Consider the following 21,389-nt stretch of genomic DNA (forward strand, 5'->3'; position numbering starts at 1 on the left):
TGTTTTCTTCACCGTGTCTTAAAATTTTACTCCTCTCTGAAATATGAATGGCCTTGCAATCTGATGGAAAATCAAATGAAATATATGAAGACAAAATGGAAGTACTTGTGATTGATACAAGATATATTAGTTCTTTTTCCTTGTGTTTTTTGTAGAAGTACCATTTCTTACATGGACACAGCAGAGGCATTTCAGTGAGTATGCATTGCAGAAATGTTCAATACTGTAGAAAGGGGAATAACTCTAAAACAAATTTCGGTGTAGATAAATGATTGCCTGCTCTTAGACCATCACTCTTGCTTGCGTGAATTTGTTTGAAATCTGTTTGATTTTTTTTTTTAAAGTATAAAGCGAAGCACTAATAGTTAATTAAAGTTGCAAAGACAACATTCGTGAAAATGTTGCATACAATGAATACAACATTGTAAATATTGCAAAATTTATATCGCAGAAAACTTTTGTAAAATTTCAATGTTGAATGTAAGGCGCTTTATGTGTAGGTATATGGGCAGTGGAAAATTTTGGGATTGCGTATGACCTCTCATGGTTACTGAGACTGCGCAGTGTCCTTTGGTCAGAGTACGCCTGCGCAATACATATCTTATGCAGTATGTCGAAAATATCCTCTTGTTTGGCAATCATCTCAACATACAGAAAGAAACTAAAAATACCATGCAATTTTTACTGAAAGATTACTAATGAATTAAACATACTTGAAGAAGGTTCAATGAAAGTGAATTTTTTCTCTCTTGCGATTAATTATGATGATCCATGTGTTCTGGCCAAGTCAAGCAATGTCTGCCTTTCATCCATATGACCAATTGGTAATCTGTTAACAAAAGGCATTTTTATATAGTACACAAACATGAGAGCATGATTTACTCTGAACTTCAATTGAAGTTAGATATTTTCTAACAAAGGAATTGTAATTATTTTCATTTTTTAAATGGATTTAAATGTCTTATATCTCATTTTGACAGCATATACTAAATATAGGTAATCAAATATGTTTAAATTGATAATGTTGAAATACATGACCTAGAAACTTTCCCTGGGGCTATAGATTTGCCAGGCCTGGCCTCTGACTGAATCCAAGATAAATCCTCTGGAAATGCATGCTGTCTTTATGCATATATTAATGGATTACAAAGCCTTACCTGCTGAACACTTACTTCTCCAAATTCCTCTCATTAAGTCTGCATTTTCTACCTGTATAACATGGTTTATTTGCCAGTGCTAGTGGACACTGTCCACAATGATGGCTGCCATTTTCTTTGTTTGGCTGGAGAGTCTAAAATCAAAGGGGGATTACTCTTAAAGTGCTGCTTGAATTTCTCTCTGTCATGATATCATTATAGACTATCTTTTAAAAAAAATTCTTTAAAATCATGAGGCTCAAGTGAGATATCAAGATTGTCATATACATGCCTATCTCTATGTCTGTAAAAACTTTTGACATTTTCTTCTTCATAAGGATCAGTGAGCCTTATAATGTCTACCAATTTGGCAAAGAGCAGTTCCAAGGGAAATTAAGGAGACACTGCCTTGGGGAAATGGGACTCCAAGCTTTTTTCTGAAGTAAAGGATCACAACCTCTTTCAAGGCGAGATTGACATACGGTAGGTTCATTTACAGATCTTATTTAATAGAAATGTACTTCTTGTATTGTTGAAATGCTGAATAGTTAGGAATGAAACCCTTTTGATTGGAAACACTGAGCAATTAATTGATTCGCACAGAATGATTTTTTTTACTGGAATGGAACACAGAACAATTCTAGATAAGAATGGTGTACTGGATGATCACGAGAACGAACACTGATTTTGGTTTGAATTTTTACTGTAATTTTCCATGTTTGGATTCTTCTGATGAATGAGAGAGAAGGAGGGATTAGATTTTCTAACTGAAATCATTTTTGCCATTTTTATTAGATAAATATTAGTTTACTGTTCAGAGGTGGAAGGAATCAGCAATTAATTAAACTTGAAGAATATTTACCATGTTAATGATGTTAAAGATTGTGATTTTAAGCACTTCACATATTAATCTACCCGGTCAGACACGATAAAACATAGCTTGTCAGTCATTCCAATAAAGAATTGCAACAAGGTTTGATGGACATGATCACTCAAGAACAGCTTGATGCCAATTAACATGTTAAAACTGATACATCAGCACAAAATAACATATTTCGACTAAGTATCCGGGTGCAGAGTTCTTGAAATTTCTTTTGAAGTGTCACACTGTTAGAAATAGTGTCAGCCCAAACAAAATTTTGTCAGTCCAGAAAAAAATGCATCGCTTTTGAGGTTTTGATAAATTTTATTCATAATCAACTGATTGTATTCAATTTGGCATAATATTTGGCGTGGGTGTAGTTGGTCTTTCGACTTTGAGTAGATGGTGTCACCTTGCAGTAGGTAAAACCACATCAAACAGAAGCCATGGTCTCCCAGCTTGCCAGGCGAATTGAAACAATCGGTTTCTTTTCTCCTTGTAGTTCCTCACAACAGATTCCCCCCATTTACGTTTTAATGCCTTGCCATTTGGCATCATTTTGAAAATTTATGGGCCACATGGCCGCCATTTTTGCCGGTAAAAACGTACTTTGATCCTGATCTTTTATCGGCCATCAGGACCGGCAATTAAGTAACTTGTGTCGGACATTTACTACTTTTATCGGATAATCCGACATTACCGACACTTTTCAAGAACTCTCTCTGGGTAGCATAGTGTTCAACATTCGTGCTTCTCACCGCTGCGACCCAAGTTCAATTGACAGTGATTATGTAAGAGGGTAATGTGGTCACTCACTTGGACACATGGGTTTCCTCCCACATCAATGACACTTTTGCAAATATCTGAGTCGACAAGAAACATTAATGTAAAATGTAGAACTTGTATATTAGGCGTAATAAAATAATTGAAGTTTTTAAAAAGATTGTCAAAATGAATGATATTCTTCATCTCTGGGATAGGGGGAACTAAAATTGAAAATTCTGTGTCCACTGCGCTCCTGGGACTTTTATGTCTGTCTGTTCATCTGTTGGCTTTATCTCGTTCAGGTCATATCTATCTCACAGTGAAGCCTAGAACTTGCACATGAGATGCATCTGGAGGAAAAAAATGTCATGACCCCAAAATAAGTGACTGTGTCCTTCTGAAATTTTATGACTATGGTTATACATAATAAAATTGTGACTGAATCATATATTTCACACTGTGAGGCCTAGGACCATCAAACTTAGTCAGTTGATGCATCTTGGGGGGAAAGGTGTGTTGCAACCCAAAAGTAGGTCACTGTGACCTCGTTTTGGAAATTTATAACCATACAAATTCAAATGTTTAGATTATATCTTGAGCACTGTGAAGCCTAGGACCATCAGACTTAGTTGATACATTTGGTTGGGGAGGGGGGGGGGGGAATATTGTAATATACATAAACATATTCAAAGCAGGTCACTGTGACCTCATTTTAAAATTTTATGGCTAAACATAGCCAAATCTTGTCCAGATAATATCTTGCACATTTTTTAAGCTGTTTAATAAGCATGGAAAACAACATATAACTGGATATTTCATAGAATTTATAAAAAAAAAATTGGTTTCTTGATGTATAAAAGTGCAATATTTGTAACAATATAGTAGCTAGGTTTGGTAAAAACAGTGCAACTTTGGCAATTCCCATATGATTTGGACAAAATAACTTGCATAAGAAAAATGAATACAGTATTTACTTATATATACAGTAATATTTCACAAAGCTGGGTTTTTTGGGGTTGTTTTTTTTTAATGATACAGCGTAACGATGATTTTGGAGCATTTAGCATGCAATGTGCAAAAATTAATGACCAAGCAACAAGCCAAGTATTTCTGAAAGTGACTACTCTCTATGTATGTGACCCTGAAATAGAAAGCAATTAGTACTGATGTCATGACAATATTTGCAAGTAACAAAGGTTGAATAGAAAATGTCATCTGATTGTAAACAAGGCATAAGGCCTAATTCCATCTAACCTGGTCTGCTGATAGAGAACTTCAGGTGTACTACAGTAATTTCATTCCGATGTAGCATATGACTGAATCGCAGCTTGTAACTTTGAGTATACAAACGTAACTCATCGTGTACATGTAGTACCAGATGGGCGTATCACATACCCTACCAGTGCACTTTATTTAAAGAATAATTAACTCCTTGTTCGATTGAGCTGTCCATTGAAGAGTTATTGTTTGTTAATTGGGTGGCAGTTAATCCCTGGGTGTTTTATTGTTAAGTTTCAAATTTGCCCTGGGGTGAAGCGATATTGATACATACCAGTACTCAGCTGTCCAGTGATATTCGATATAGCGGGAGCTAGACACAGACTCTTGTTTGATGATAAGTAATTTAGTCAGGATTGATGTACATGAAATGAGATTGTCCATGAAGTGATGCGAGATACTAAAAATGCTTATTGTAAACTCTGCTCAGCAGTAGTTGCAACCTTTGTTTGAATAACAAAAATTTTCTTTCATTTACTGTAGTTTCCTAATTATACTCGAGGACTTTATTTTAATTAAAAAGTAATCAAGCTTATTTCTTATTTAATTATGTATCCTCCGAGTCGAATAGTGAATGCCCCATTTCGAAATATATATGATCACATGATGTTGCACACGCAATTTTGAAAGTAAACAACTACAAGGCACGTGTAAGCGTGTGCGGCCTGCAGGCTGTTGACAGGACACATTTAGAAATACAGACAGTCAGATGGACTCAGACAGGGTACAGAGAACCACTTTGAGTAATAGAATGAGAGTTAGATTAGAATTACCATTCAATATGACTGTATACCATAACTCCCATGATGTTTCTAATATTTTTTTTTGCGTACATGTGTACAACCACCATAAACTTCATAAATATGCCCTACAAATCATCATTTTCATAAATATGCCCTACAAATCATCATCTTCATAAATATGCCCTACAAATCATCATTTTCTCTTTAGGACAATTAGAATTAATTGATAGATTATCATCCCCGCCCACTCCCCAAAAAAGGGTCCACCCCGATTGTTTTTATTTTTGCAGAAATTACGATTTCAATTAAACTTGAGTGAATGATAAGTCACAGAATTTTGGTTTTGTATCTTCTACCAAGGATTCTTTGAATGTTAACTTGATTAACACTGTGTGATGCCTTTTGTCATTAATTTTTTTTTCTCTCAGGAAATAAAAATTAAAAAATAAAATCCTCCCATGCGCCCCATATTTTTTTGTGACCCCGGATGATAATCTACTAATTAAGTTGAATTGGCCTTACATTCAGTAGACCACTACTTCTTCAATAATCATATATAATTAATTGAATTTGTCAAATGGTATTATTTTTCATATTTATCATACTGACAAAACTTTAGTCTAGTTTTTAACATCATGCAAACCAAATACTGTTTAATACGGCACATATACCTCTAAATAAAATATGGAATGTAGAGCGTTTGAAACCATCACCATAGTGCCATATTGAGGGCAGAGAGTTCATGGTACTGGAAAGTTTGAAATAATGTATTTTTTTAAAAAATTAAAAGAACAATTGCTAATTTGCGGATTGAACAGCTGCTAGCTAGCAAAATAAAGAAATAATTACAAACTTTAACTTTTGAAATCATTCAGTTTGATAATTGTGATTGAATATCAAAGGTCGATCTCCAGAATACTGCAGATGGATATTATACATATATAATTTTGTTGGGGACATGTATTGCTTATGCAATACTCTCAGAATGCTTGTCTTTCATTCCCTATCCATGGGCACAAAGCAGTAGAAAAGGTCAGTGTAGTACTTTCCCTTGCTTGTACCGATCATTCTTTGTTGCGAGCGGCAGTATTCATATCACTCCAACAGGTTTAACAGTGTGCTCCAAGTTATGACTAAAATAGTCACATTTGCGATCAGAAAATTGATTTTGCGACTTGAAATTAAATGCAATTCACATTTTTGCGACTGGGTAAATATGTGTAGATGAACCCTTTTTTTGTATGATCGGGATTAAGGATTAGGTTATGATTGGAGAGTCTTTATCAAAATCATATTTGAATAAACATTTTTCCAGTGAACATTATAAAGCATCACAGGGATCAAGATTTAGTGACAACATGCCATGATGACAGAAAAAACGAACGTCAGTTTGAGTTCACAAAAAATATATGTGTTACACAAGAAACAATGAATAGAGTTAGAATGAAGAGGGGTAGGTGATTACCAGAGCTTTCCGATTAAAAAAACCCTGACAGTCACATCGGTGAGTAGAGCACAGTTTGAAACGACAATCAGTGCTGTAAATCCGATAAAGAATGATTGCCACAACTTTCTAGATCTAACAAGTGTGGAATCTTTAATTCACATTGATAGACCGAAGCATTTATACAGAAATGTGTTGTAAAGTATGCAGGATGGCCGGATGACGTCCAGGTTTTATTACTGAACATTTCTGATCTAGCATAATAACCAGCTACCTATAATCCATGGCCTTTGTCAAAGTGATGTGAAGACCCAAAAAATAAAATGATATAAGTGGTTTTCTTGTTTTATTCATAAACACACAATACATGTCTTATTTACAATGCGCTTTCAATATGGCGAGTAAAATATTTGTTAATGGCGATCAAAAAGTTTGAAATGGTGACCAAAAATGATTTTAGGTAACCATTTAGCAACCTGTTCTGAAGTGTGACTTGGAGCACTGTTTAGTTTACCGGTACAAAGGTTTTCCAGGTAATCACTGTTCACTTTTTGATAACCTTTCACAACAACAACGGGACCAACGCATTGCGTATCAAGTACTTTGAATTATGTGAACATGAAAAAAATTTCCTTCCTGCAAGCAATTTGTGTCTTATGTTCAGAGATATATAATAATTTTATTTCATGGAAGAACTTGATGATCAAGCGATCAATCTTGGGCATGCTTATATTTGTATTTCCTCTTGTGAAGTCAAAGAAGCGAGATTGCGAAGGTGAAGGAGTGATATTGTGCAACTCTTCCCCATCACCTCTTTTTTTGCTTTTTGCCCTAAAATTGAAGGAGCATATGACCTTTGACCTTATTAGACCATCATACCACTAACACCAGATATGGACCACGTACACAATAGAGATTTTACATAGGGGGGGGGGGGGGTTTACTTGTTAAGAGTCTGCATGGAGGTGGGACTAGCACATCAGACAAACTGAGTGAATAGCCATTATATAAAATTCATTACCTCTGATTAAAAGGATCAGGTTATTTGATGGAATGGCTAGATTTGTTGTATCATGTAAATTTGTTCCAGTCTATATATTGGGGGGGGGGGGGGGGGGGGGGGGGGGGTCACAGGACATTCGATAGAGTAATCTGTACACACGCAAGACCAAACCATACACTCTGTTAGCTAGACGAAGCACTCGCACAAACCATACACTCTGTTAGACAAAGCACTCACACAAACATGAAAATGTAGAATGGAGGACATTTTCATTTTGATTTAACACATCTAGGGATTGCCCCATAGTAATATTTAGTTGATTCATGCAGTTTTAGTTGAAATTAGTGACCTAAAACCACAATCGATTATCGGCAATAATCGGACACATGTAATCGATTAATAATCGATTATAATCGGAATTGGCATTTAAGTGTTTTCCCCTCAAATTAGATGTAACAGAATCATTAATTGTATGGAAACAACATTTGAATTCTTTGTTTCATTTATTCACTGGTATATAAATCAGAATTCCAATATATCAAGTAATGGAATTTATCTATAATCTCAATGTATCAAATAAATCAGAGATAGGCTCCTTTATTTGACTGTTGAATGTCATTGTTGTTACCGTCCTTCATATCTCCCGCTATTTTCTTTGCTTGTTTTTGATCGGGTTTGACATACAGAAAATAAAATTTGAACAAAGTTGAAGTGATTTCCGGATTTTATTTGGTCAACGATGTCGGCGACTTTTATTTTGTAATCGATTAGTAGCATCGTAGGTCTCTGAACGACCGACAATCGATCATCGGCGACAATCGTTTCATCACTAGTTGAAATCATTTACAAACTTGAAATAAAGTGGTATTTTATTGTAGGAACAAGAGATTATGTGACACCATATAGATAATAAACTCGAAACGGAACATGGGATGTTCCGCTCAGGTGTATAGATCAACTTGAGGCTCTGTACATTGATGAGGCTCTTTACATTGGTCAGGTGTGATGGTCTGATGCCTTTTGCATAGACTGGTGTTTAATCTTAAACAATCTTCTTTATTCATGGAGATCTACATATAGCCAACAAACCAGAACTTAGCAAGGATATCATGTAGTAACAAGTATTCTAAAGTTCTGAATCCTGTGATCCTTAGCTTGGGTTCAGCCTTGCTCCTTGGCTTGGGTTCAGGTGGAGCTTTATGGATCATAATGAAAATGCATTAAAGTTTATAAGATCTTTACTCCTAAACGCCTAGAAAACAGGGAAGGGGGTGAATATCTTAAGCCCCTGCAAACAAGATTTGGGGTAGATATGATCACTAAATGTCTATCCATCTGTTTATGTGTATACATTCAGGAATTTGTTCTTCAGCCAATTTTTCATAAATGAAAAGCAATTGTACATTTTTTTTTTTAGCTCACCTGATCCATATGCTCAAGGGAGCTTTTCTGATTGAAGAAAATTCTTGACTATTTGCCCCCATTGATTTCTTCTCCAGATCCAAAAACCATTGATTTTTCCCAATTTTGAGACTAAAAATTCCCAATTCATTAGTTCTTGTTTTGTTCTTTTCTTTTAGTTAAAATCATTTGCCGTTACATTGGTAGAAAATTCCCAATTTGTTAAATTTTGACGCTATTTTTCCCAATTGAATCGGTACCAGTACCAGTGGGTAGGGGAAAAAAATCACTGCTGCCATATATATTTGAGAAAAACTAGATGCATGAGTATGATGTCCATGAATCTTTCTACTGAAATTGTGAAATTCATGGCTCCTTGGTCAGGGTTTTTTTTTCTTCTCTACTTTCAGTCATGTGAGATAAATTAAATGTATGGTTATAATGTCCGTAATGTCCTCTTCTTAAATTGTGAAATTCATGGGGGGGGGTTGAGGGATGTGAAAAGGATTTAAATGTTTCAAACTTTCATTTTTCCTTCTTCTGTAAATGAATAGAAATTGTATGCATATTTTGAAAGATCATAAACATGTGCACAAAGGACTCCATATTGAGACTTAAATGCAAATATGAGACTCCCTGTTAGGACTATGATATTCGGGTGACCTTTAAGGCCTGTGGGCCTCTTGTTTTTATTGCAATGTTCACTTCAGTCATCGCTTGTAAGAAAGGGAAGGTCATTTGATTAGAAACGAAAGTAGACATGATTAAGAGTTGGATTTAAAAAAACAAAGAGTAAAATTGCAAAGGAATATGGAATAGTGTCAAGGTCAGTACAATTTCGGAAAATAAAATGTGATTTTTGGGAAATTAAAATTCAGAAGATTTTGACCTGGAAAAAAACCTTTTAATCTGGTGATTTCACTAACCATGTCTCCCCTTCTCCAGCATGTCCAGAGGGAGACATGTTTTTGTACTGTCTGTTTGTTTGTCTGTCAAATTCTCTTGCATGGCCTATCTGGTATCAGATAGACTTTAAACTTTATACAGTGCTTCCTATTTGTAGATGTGCATGTAGTAGGAACAGGGGGACCCAATTGTTATCCTTAAAGTTACAGTGGATCTAAAGGGGTGGAGGATGTAAAATAGCTTGTGAACACTTCTCCTATATGACTAATCGGGTAGACTTGAGACTTTGTACAGTGCTTCATTGCTATTTGCAGATGTGCATATTCTTGGGATGGGAGGATCCAATTGTTTTCCTAAAAGTTATAGTGGATCTAAGAGGGGTGGAGGATGTAAAATAGCTTGTGAACATTTCTTGTCCTTTATGGCATATTCGATAGCATTAAAATTTTGTACAATACTTCATTATCATTTAATGATGTTCACATTGTTCTGACCCAGGGATCTAATAGTTTCCTATAATTTACAGTGGATCAAAGAGGAGTGTTTTATAGGTTGGTTGGTTTTTTTTTCATATACAAGGGTATGCTCACTTTCCTACTGGTACTTCAGCAAAACTTTCATTATTTTGTGTCATTTGTAACATTGACATTGGTCACATTGATGTTAAATCTTCACTCCATCTTTTTCCTCAGTGCTCAAAGTGCAGTTCATAATGTCTATGCTTCTGCTCCTGCTTTCTCCTCCATACCATGCAGTACATTAAGGGGAGTTCCTTAGTGCCCTGTTGCTTGAGGCAACTAAATAGGGTGGTCCTTCGGATGAGACCGCAAAAACCTAGGTCCTATGTCACAGCAGATGTGACACAATAAAGACCCCTCCCTGCTCGATGGCCATAAGCACCAATCATAGGCCTAAATTTTGTAGCCCATCACCGGTAATGGTGACGTCTCCATATGAGTGAAATATTCTCGAGAGGGACATTAAACAATATTCAATCAATCAACAAACTCCTAAATCAAGATAACCATGACTCGACAATGATCTTAGCTTGACAGAGTTACGGAACTTGTTTCAAAGATCACATTGATGTTAGATTTAAAATTCCAAATCGAGTCTTCAGATTATGTCAGCATTGATTCTGAAGTAATTTCAACGGACAGACTATCAGATGATATCGATAAATAGAAATTGAAGAGGTTGACAAAAGTGAAACATTTAAAGATTGTGATGATGTTTCAGAGAGTCAAGAAATTTTTTCGTTGGACACAGTAGCGGTATTACAAAACTTTTAATGCAGAAAAAAATGATGATTCTACTTTCAGTACTTTACAAAGTTTAAATGATTTAATCTTATTATGGAAAACCACTAGTAAAATGATATAAACACTAATCTCTATTAGTTTTTTGGTAAAGTAAAATTCCAATTTGTTTAAGGTTGATCAGATGTGATGTATATTTGATGTTCTACAATATGTTCATGTGCTCCAGCAAGAATGAATTGAAAAGAATGCCAGCATGAAGTCCCCATGTATTTTTTTTTTTTTTAAATGAAATTTATTTTTCATAAAAAATTTACATTCTACTTGCATTTCCGTTGGAATTCTCAGCCGTTAAAAAGACGTACTATATCCATCAAGATTCATACGCGTATTGTTCACTTCTGCAACATTCATGAGGAAATGGTTATTACAATTTGTAAAGACATCAGAAACATTGGAAATGGTTATATGGTATGAAATCAAGACTAGAACTCTTATTTTATTTTAACAGTACTGTGACGTTGATTGGCAGTTTCAAATAAACCACTCTACAAATCACATTACTGTAGATTCCTTATTTTCCGCGAGTACTTGATGTGGTGAAATGACTCCTAGGTACATCTAATTGCATGAACATGAATTCTCGCACGGTCTGTTAATCACGAGTTCTTGTGTTTATTTTAACAACAGAAAAATAAAAGCGAATAATCGTATTTTGCTAGTGAAGCCATTCACGAAATTACGCGATAATAAATTCCTCGCGTATATTTAGGAATCTACTTCAGCATTTGGAGATATTATTCAGATATATGATGAAAACCCTAGGACATTATGAAAGTTGGCAAAAATTTAAAAAAAATTGTTCCAGGTCAAGTCGTTATTGTAAAATCTGTCATATTACAAACCAAAAACGGTGTGACTTTGCAACCAATATCAAAGCGAGGATAGACATTAACTTTTTATCTCACTTGCCCTTTGAGTAAACCTTCACTTGTTGGGATGAAAAATTTTGTTGTCCAAATTTTTTTTAATACTCTAATTAATACACCTAACAACTTGTAATTTTAATTATCCCAATTTGCAGGGTCAGCCAAAGGTCAATCAGTGACAAATGACAAAGTTATAAATTAGATCTGAAAATAACAGGCCAACATAGAGAAATAAGATCTGTTCACTGCAGAATAATGGACAAGGGATATGTAACTTGTGGCAAAGTGTTTGATGTGTGTATTTGATTCAAATGCTCAATGCTTTCTTTTAATTTAAAAAACAAAAGTGTAACAAATCAGTTTTTATTCAATAACTCGCTAAAATGTGCATGGATTCTATCAATTTGGTGAATTTCATTTACCGGTAAGAAAAAACCGTGCCATCCATTGCGGATATTGCACCAAATTTCTGACTCTAGGTACAGACCATACTGTTGTCAGTTTTAATTAAACCCATAAATTTGGATTGTCACGCCACCTGAAACTTGTGTTTTCTTTTTAATTGAGGTTTCTAATTATTCTCTACATTGCCTTTGCTTTTTTGTCTTCTTTCTGAACATTTTCCTCACTATGATAATTACCATATAAATTTTCTCACTAACATGACAAATACATGTCCTATGTCAGATAATTAATTTCTTTCAGAATGACTTGCTGATAGAATAAGATGCGGTATAACTGATTAGAAAGGGGCTTTCGCTAATAAGAATTGAATGATTCCGTTTTTTTTAAAAAGTAACGAAATCGGACTTTATTTTCTAATTTGACTAATTACATTTCCTACTGAAATAATCACTTGCCCAATTGAGCAAGTGTGTATTGAGTTTCACTTGTCCATAGTGGTTTTTCACTTGCCTGGGCAATCATTTTACTTTGATGTCACCAAGGTGTGACATCATGGACATTACTATAATGATGTGGATAACAGATTGGGGAATTTAAATAAACCACAATCCAAATCAGATGTGCTTTCAACTTGTCACATTCTTAACAATCCTCTTCCATGGGTAAAAATTTCCCTTCAGTTGTATAAAACTCCTAAACTGGAGAAATTCCCTGTGTAAGTTTGTATCTGTGAATGAATTTTTTTTACTAAAATCGTCTTTATATATTCTGTGATTTTCTATTACTATCAAAGTTAATGAATGCAAATGATAATCAGTTATCAGTCATTTATTGTACATTTCTTATCAGATACTGAAAAAGGGTTGCCCCAACCCCTCTTTGAGAGTTCATGCCTACATCTTCAAGAATCGCCCTTGAATATGAAATGGATAGTACTTTCTAAAAGCTGGCTAAACTCCCTGCTTTGTATAATTTGTGATTCAACTGTACAGTAATTTATATCACTTCACCTCTTAGATTGATATTCAATTTCACAAAATACAGAGATCCACTGCTAAGTTTCCACTGTCTGTTCTGTGTTAGATGTATAGAAACCCCTAGAAACATATGTAGTATTAATCAATCTTGAAAGAACTGAAAGAGAAACCAATTCTGCTGGTGCCCTATTCTGAACCTCTGTTGATAAGCACCATTTCAGACATCATTATCATGCTGAGGTCATTAGGTGAGGTCAAACAAGGTCTTGTCCCATGCCAAAAGGCAATAAATTTTAATCCGCCTGTGTAACTAAGCAAAGCTTCTATTATTTACTTGAGTACTTGATAATTGTTCAGTTGGAGTTTTAAATAAAAGGGTGTGTTCAGAATTACATGATATTATTTTCAAAATTTTCTAATTCAAGTTAGATAAAAGTCTAAACTTGAGCGATATTGGCACATTACAATTGTTTTATTTTTAACAAAAGACCAGAGAACAGATATGCAAATAAGATGTTAAAATTAACTTGTATTTAGGTCAGCGTGTGGCTTGACACAGACTGTAGACACACTACTGATTTTTCTCGATGTTTGTTTACTCAGTGTTAGTTTACTAAATCCATTCATATATATTAGTGTATTTGCCCACTAAGTGATGTTGGAGATACCTTTTGATTTTTGATGTGTTTATCTTGTATAGGACCCCCAAAGTATTGTCACTGTTTACCAAACCCAGTATACAGATGTCAGGATTACATTTATACACCTCCTATGAAGTCCTTGGAGGTTTTTTCATTTGGAGAATTAAACCGGTAAGTTTAAACTTTTTAAGATCCTTCTAGAATGGTCTTTCCTGTTTTGAACAGAAACTATAAGTTTCTTTATTATTTAGTATCAGAATTGATGGGTGTATTAAAATTAATTTAAATGAGGTTTTTTTTTTTTTTTTTACAATATTATTTTTCAAGCACATTTTGAACAATTAGTAATGTCAAGTAGTTTCCACACGATACTGCACAATGCTCCTAATTATTTTGGGAGTGCAAGTATATCACCTTAAACCACTAGAAAATGTCTGAAAAGAAGAACATCTCGAGTTTACCTCAATCTTTTCAAATGCCCGCTTTACCCAGGATGCTATGTGATCTGAATTTAAATTCTGGTTTGCGTGACCTTGATGAACCGGCAAAGTAATAAGTGCTCTCACATGTTTTACAAATCCTATCACTACTGACTACATATACATGTGAATACACAAATTGGATGGATGCTGTCTAATTGTCAGAAGGTTCATTAATGATATTTGAGCATGTGTTGGGAGAAAATATCACACGTTTAGGGTGTGTGAGACAGATTGTTTCATTGAAACAGGGAATTGAACATGTGCAGTGGTTCCATTTAATTGTGGATTAAGGTGGCTGTATGCTACAGAGTGAATTTTGTACCCTCCCAACATTTATGAATTCTGGATTAATTCGTGTGGAATGTTTTATTGGGCATTACAAGGAACGTTGGATTTTGTATATGTGAGTCAAGTGTACATGTGAACTTCCTCAAACAGTAGACATGTGCTGTGGAATATAGGCATGTTTTTTGATTTTGGGGTTATTCATATCAACTAATTGTAAGTATTTCAGATTTCTCTCAAAAATACTTATTGGTTTATCTAAGAAGAAAAAACACGCTGGTTTGTGTGTTATTACCGTCGGATGTCTCAGCAGAAAAATATCCGTAGGACAAGGACAGGTTTTAAATATGCCTGACGCCATGTTCAGAAAAGTGTGTACTGATATGTGGGGAATTGATTGTATGAGGATTTAGTTGTGTTGGATACTACAACAAAGACATGAGGCCCAAATCATGCACATGTGGATTTTATTTAGTGATGAAGTGGGGAATGAAATGATGTGGTGAAATTTGATCTTATTTCACCTAAACTGACCCCCCCTGTCTGCCTCCTCAGACATTCTCCATAAAATTGGAGACCTGACCCCAGACTGACCAGTCTGGTGTTTGTATAATGGCTAGGCTACTTATTGTACACCAGGCTTTACTCAATGGATTTCCACACATTACAGCTAGTGTAATAGATTGCCTACTGGGGGCCTCCAATGGGGTTTTCATCATTTTGGCGCCCTTTTAACCATAGCAGTTTTTGTGTGGTACACCTATTTTCAAAGGTAATAGAATGTGTAGTTTGCTAAATAGCACAATTTACAGTCTTCCTTAATTTTCTTGACAAATTTAAAAGGGATATGTAGGAACAAGCTTATAGATCACTATACAGTTTAGCTTGACTAATCTAGATGTTGTGCAATCCAGAAATCTGTGTAAATTGTATATTTTGGTATGTAACTATAGTAAGGAATTTTTCAAGATTGGATTTTCATAGTCTCTCATCCTGATAGTGATAAAAGGACATCGTTATATCCAGAATTTCATGAGGCAGTCATCCTTGCAGAAGAATTGAATTGATCTTTTTAGGGATCGATTTAAATATGGTTTGAATATGTTTATAGTTAGACTCTTCACAATTAGATATATACAAAAAATACACAGTTAATGACAATGCTGAAATTTGCTAGTTTTGTGACTTTAATGGGAATGCAGCTAGTCATGATAAGCACTGCCATGCTGGTATATATGTAGATTGATGTAGGGGCATGCAGGGACCAAATTTGTTTCAATTTCTTGAAAAACTGTCATTAAAAGTGTATATATTTTCAAAATAAAATTGCTGATTCATTAGGATGCAGACCTTGACAGAAGATTTAGGAAGGAAGAGGATTTTAAAAAAAAAAAAAAAAAGCATTATGTAGTCATATTACAGGAATTTCGACTATTGAAGTGGAGGGAAATATCCAAAAAGACCTTGAAACAATTCACCTATTATGATAAAATATGTCGAGAATACTTTAGATTTTAATCATTAGTGGTTTGGAAATTTTAGAGAAAGAGTTTTCCATGAACAAACGAATTTGTAAGTGTTCAAACATCTGATGAATTATAAAAGTGACTAAATTTTGGTTTTGGTATAAGCTGGTTAAAACAAATATGGATTAGGTTTTTTGTAAGCCATGCCTTACATTCAGTTTACTATATATTTTTTTTACAGTAAGGATGTATCAAATATGAATTAAGTTGCAAGCTCTGAATGGTTAGGATACTTTGAATTAATGTTGCCTTAGTGACAAACCCAGTAATGCTTACTTTTGTTTCTTAAAATGCCAGTCGACTTCACAGGAAGGTGACTTGGGTGGTACTGGTCTTCACAGAGTAATGGAAAGCACCCTCTCTATATGCTGGTCAAAAAGAAATTGTTTGATATCCACTGTTGATCCTCAACTAACTATTGTAGATTATTATGATTGGGGTCATTTCAAAATCTTTATAGAATGTGAACCAATCAAAATTGGTGAGCTAAGTATCCATATATAATGATACCTTCTTCTTAAAACAAACATAGATAACTTTTCAATTGTGTATAGCTGCTTTTGGTTTTTGTTGTTGTCAACCACAGATATGGCTTGCTTTTATGATTGTGAACAAGTTTTACTGTCTTTCACAGGAATGACAAACCCTTTGAAAATTGCAGTTAAGACTTGCTGTTTGTCATTTCTATGTATTTGATTCTCTTTGTATTTGCTCCTGATGAGAAATAGAAAGACAAAATCATTCAACCATGTGAAAGACTGAAGGTGCTTACTATTGAATCTCTGTTTGGAAGTGGTTCTTTGCTTAACTCTGTTTAATTCATTAAGATTATTGTATGGTGCTCAGTTTTTTGTTGTTGTTTTGTTTTTTGTTCCTTAGCTGAAGAGTTCAAAACAGTCATTCTGCTTCATGTTCAAGATGCAGAGTCGAGTTGTCGTGGGTTAATTGCATTATTAGTATGGTACACTACCACAGAGCTACACCTACTGGTATCCACAGTCTTATTTTCCACCCAAACAATACTACAATGTATTACATTACTCTCGTGATATTTTCTACCCCTAGACCTCTCACACTCAAAACTCTAAATCACTCCACATGATAGAAGATATATATTTTCAGCGCTAATGCAATAGGAACACAACCCAGAAATATGTGGTTAGGCTTGGAAGCCAACCTAGGACCCCTGCATCACCACCCGGGTGCTCTACCCACTGAGCTATCCAGGTCAATATCCAAGGTTCACCAGCATGATCATATTCTATTACATCCCAGGTGCCAAAATAAACCCCATGTGGAGTTTCTGGAGGTAAGAATTTTGAAGAGAAACAAGGGAGGAATTTGCTAGTACTATGGGAAGGTGAAAGAGCATGCACATTGACTTGACTAGTGATGCTGGGGTTCTCATGCACATTGACTTGACTAGTGATGCTGGGGTTCTCATGCACATTGACTTGACTAGTGATGCTGGGGTTCTCATGCACATTGATTTGACTAGTGATGCTGGGGTTCTCATGCACATTGACTTGACTAGTGATGCTGGGGTTCTGGGTTCAATTTCTGGTCCAGTCTCGTAGTTTCAAATTATACGAGTCCTGGAAAAGGATGTGGTGTTTTAGGAAAATGCTACAAGTGAGTGTCATTATCAAGGTATCGGTTCATTGTGATCTTAATAGAGACTTAATCGTATTAGTAACCTTCAGATTTCTAGGTAGTGAATTAAAATTAATTTCAAAGGTAAATTTTGGAAGTGGTGTAGAACTGTTGAAAATAAAAGTTCCTGTGTGTGACTGTATGTGTGCATTGGGCTGAAATGATTTATGAGTTGCGAGTCATTTAAACACCTTGGTTGTGCCTCCTGAAGCATTTGAATACTGTCTGGGTCATGGTAGACCTGGTCTTTATACCTATATCGTCTGCTAGCTAGTCAAGTCTTTTCACAAGGGCTGATACACACGGATTGTGCTGACACAGTCATATGAATACCTACTTGAGTGGCAAATATTGATCATTTCAATTATCACTTCTGAAAGCTGACGTTTATAATAATTGATCATTAATTACCATATAGTTACATGAAGGAAGTCGATTATGTTTGAAAACTGAATTTTATAGGTACAAAGATTTTCATTACTCCCCATGTTAGCAGATTCTGGAATCAAACAGACAATTTTGTTGGGTTACTATAGACTTTAGAATTTAAAACATGATTTAAATCCAGGAAGAGGACAAGAGACAGAGAGAGAGTTAAGCCATCTGCCAATAACTTCAGGTAGCCATTGATAGCTTGCCTCTATAAGAACCAACCAGTGAATTTCCTACATTTTCTTCATGTTAATATTTGGACTTTATCCTGAATCAAATTTGATGAAATCCATTTATACAGTTTGGGGAATTTATACAGTTGGGGGGGATTATGGGATTGATATCTTCTCTTTTACAGCCCTCTAAGACACCAAATGCAAAACTCAAGAAAAAATACACAAAAGCCTGTAAATTTTTTATTGACAACAGAAATATTGTTTGTTATATATAGTTTCATAACTTTATCACAGTTCAGATTCAACATCAATCAAAAATTGAAAAACACCGAGATGATTTAACCCTGCAATTTATTGTATTTCTCAGGCACTATCAGACATCAATTTTCTGACAACACAGAGATTCTACTCATGAAATATCTTCTTTTATTTGATTTTCACAATTACTCAAATAATATCTAAGTAAAGGAATTTTTTTTTTTATAAAAGTAAAGATTGCTAGATAGGTTAAATCTGAAACTAGGTCGAATTTTGTAACCTTACCTTCCCTATATATCCCCATATCAATTTTAAGAGGTTCAGTCAACTGACAAACAAGTGAATTAGGCATTCCCAAATTATCTCTTAGAATTCAACAGTGGAATATAACCATTTAAAGATAATAATCTGCCATGTGCGCTTACATTTGACCTTTTTGCACTTGCCGTAATTTCTAACAAATGTAACAGGAAGGGAGAAAATGTAACGGACCAGACAGGGATTTGAACCCTTGCCCCTCAAGTTGGGTGCTCTACCAACTGAGCTATCTGACTACCGGCAATCGAACCTGTCCGACTGGTACAGATGCTTATATATTTGTGTATCTTTTTATATCAGAAGATGTGTTTTCATATCGAGTCTCCCAGATCATTATGCAAAATACTAACAAAACAACTTAAATCTAGACTGCATCTACTTTGCTGTACTAAGTGTGGATTGAGAGGAGGCTATATATAGATTTCGTACATAAAAGAAATATACTTGCCTATGCAATTGTGAAGCAGTTGCTGCATATGCGGACACCCCATAGGGGGAAATTTGTGTATGACACCCCATAGGGAGAATTTGGAAATTTGTGTATGACACCCCATAGGGAGAAATTTGGAAATTTGTGTATATGTGTGAAAAGTGGAAAATCTGCATTAAGATTTATATACCATGTATTTAATGACTGCATCGTATTTTCATCCACGTATATTATTCAAAATCTGTGTAACATTTGCATATAGTGTTGAATGAAAACTATCACTTATAAAGCAAAGTTTGGCAGACCCCAAACAGCAAACCTATAACATGAAATGTATGGTTCATGCACCAGGGTTAGTTTATACATATGCATTTCAAGTCCATGGAATTTCAAGATATTGGGTAAATTCGTGTATGTTTTAAAAAAAATCTTGCATACCTGTGGTATAGGTATATATGTATAATGCATTAACAATTGCAAAAGACATTTACATATAGCAAAATAAAGTGAAAAATGTTCTACTATGGGCACATATGGAGTACATAAATGCATACAACATGACACGTCTACTGTCAATAATGTGTTTACAGTAACAGCTGTTACAATAAATAGCCTTGTGAAAATAGCAGAGGAAATGTGAGTTGAATACAAATTATGATATGTTTCTTTACCTACCAAGTGTAATTATGATTTCATTTTGTCCAAGTTGAATGCACCAATTGGATTCGTCTTCTAAAGAAACTGAGGTTTACGATAGACTATCAATGGCTACGTAAACAATATTTAACTGGCAACATTCTGACATTACGGTGTGAACATCTTTTTGTTTACATAGTGCAGCTATGCATGGTGGTTGTTTACATTTTGATTGGTCATTAAATTGCTTCTCTTTAAGCTTCTCTATGGCTGCTCAGCAACAGGGCTACAATACCGAGACACTTTCAGAACCTCTTTGTTTTTCAACTACTTTACCAGGTGCATATAAGGAATTCAGCAAAACAAGTTTATGTGAAAATACACATGTAACAGGAAGGGAGAAAATGCAATGGACCAGATTGGAATTCTGAACCTGGGCCCCCTGAATTTCTAGTCAGGTGCTCTCAGGGTTCGAAATTACCTCATGTCTGTAAGTCTGAGACTAGGGTATATATATATAAAAAAAAAAAAAAAAAACATGTCGGACTAGTAAACTCTCTTATGACACTAGGCTGTATGGACGCTCGAAAATTCATATTATATCAATCTTGAATTGGTTAAGATTTTAGCAAATTTGCCAGAGTCTCTTAGATGTTTGAACTTATGGTCGATTACCTACATGGTTAAGTGTTTGCGTGACAATGACATGCTGACCTTCCAAACACGGTTGGACGTTTGTAAAGGGGTTACATCAGTAACTCAGAGGCTGAAGATCGTGAAAGGAAAATAAAGTATGGTTGTCTTTTTCTACTGTAAGGGATCATTTTATATGATACACTGGACAGACTAGTGAAATGCTTTGCGGACTAGTGAACATCAAAAGTCACTAGTCAGTATGGACTAGTGCTTGAAAAAGTCAATTTCGAACCCTGTGCTCTACAAACTTAACTGTCAAGCCAGCAGTGATCGAACATGTCTGGGCGCTTCCTTCCTCCTTCCTTCAATATCTTAACACCTTGACAACATCAACCCATGATCTATATCCACCAACAGGCATTTTCAACTGTCAGTTTCAGGTGCTGGTCTATGGCACCAAATGTAACAGGAAGGGAATTCAAGGCCCTTAAATTTCTGGTCACCTGGTGCTCTACCAACTGATATATTTGGCCATCGACGATCAAATCTGTCGGACTGCACAATTTTATCGATCATGTGATTGCTGTCCATCTCTAATTTAGGATCAGTGTAGTTTAGATGCTTATGTAAATTATAATTTTTATATTATGTAAAGTGCACCAATGATTCAGATGTATATGGAAGCTCAATAGTATTCATGAGGACCAGGAATTGTATTGCCAATCTTTAAATAGCAATGACTAGTGTATTGTAAAGATAATCCACTTTGAAAACAAAACTGATATATAAATTTGCTGAAATTTTATTT

General features: G+C 35.0%; 1 long non-coding RNA gene across 17 annotated transcripts in view; it reads left to right on the top strand.

Annotated features, from left to right (window-relative positions):
- Positions 1–21,389, top strand: part of LOC125678101 (uncharacterized) — a 168,752-nt gene that overhangs the window by 105,615 nt on the left and 41,748 nt on the right. For 13 of the 17 annotated variants that reach the window (XR_008800513.1, XR_008800518.1, XR_008800512.1 and 10 more), the window contains 3 exons: positions 156–194; positions 1,475–1,619; positions 13,809–17,351. This is a non-coding gene — a long non-coding RNA (uncharacterized LOC125678101). The remainder of the gene's footprint in view (positions 1–155; positions 195–1,474; positions 1,620–13,808; positions 17,352–21,389) is intronic. The other 4 variants (XR_008800508.1, XR_007371406.2, XR_008800506.1 and 1 more) reach the window with 2 other exon arrangements.

Source organism: Ostrea edulis, chromosome 2 (assembly GCF_947568905.1).
Source record: "Ostrea edulis chromosome 2, xbOstEdul1.1, whole genome shotgun sequence".
NCBI lineage: Eukaryota > Metazoa > Mollusca > Bivalvia > Ostreida > Ostreidae > Ostrea > Ostrea edulis.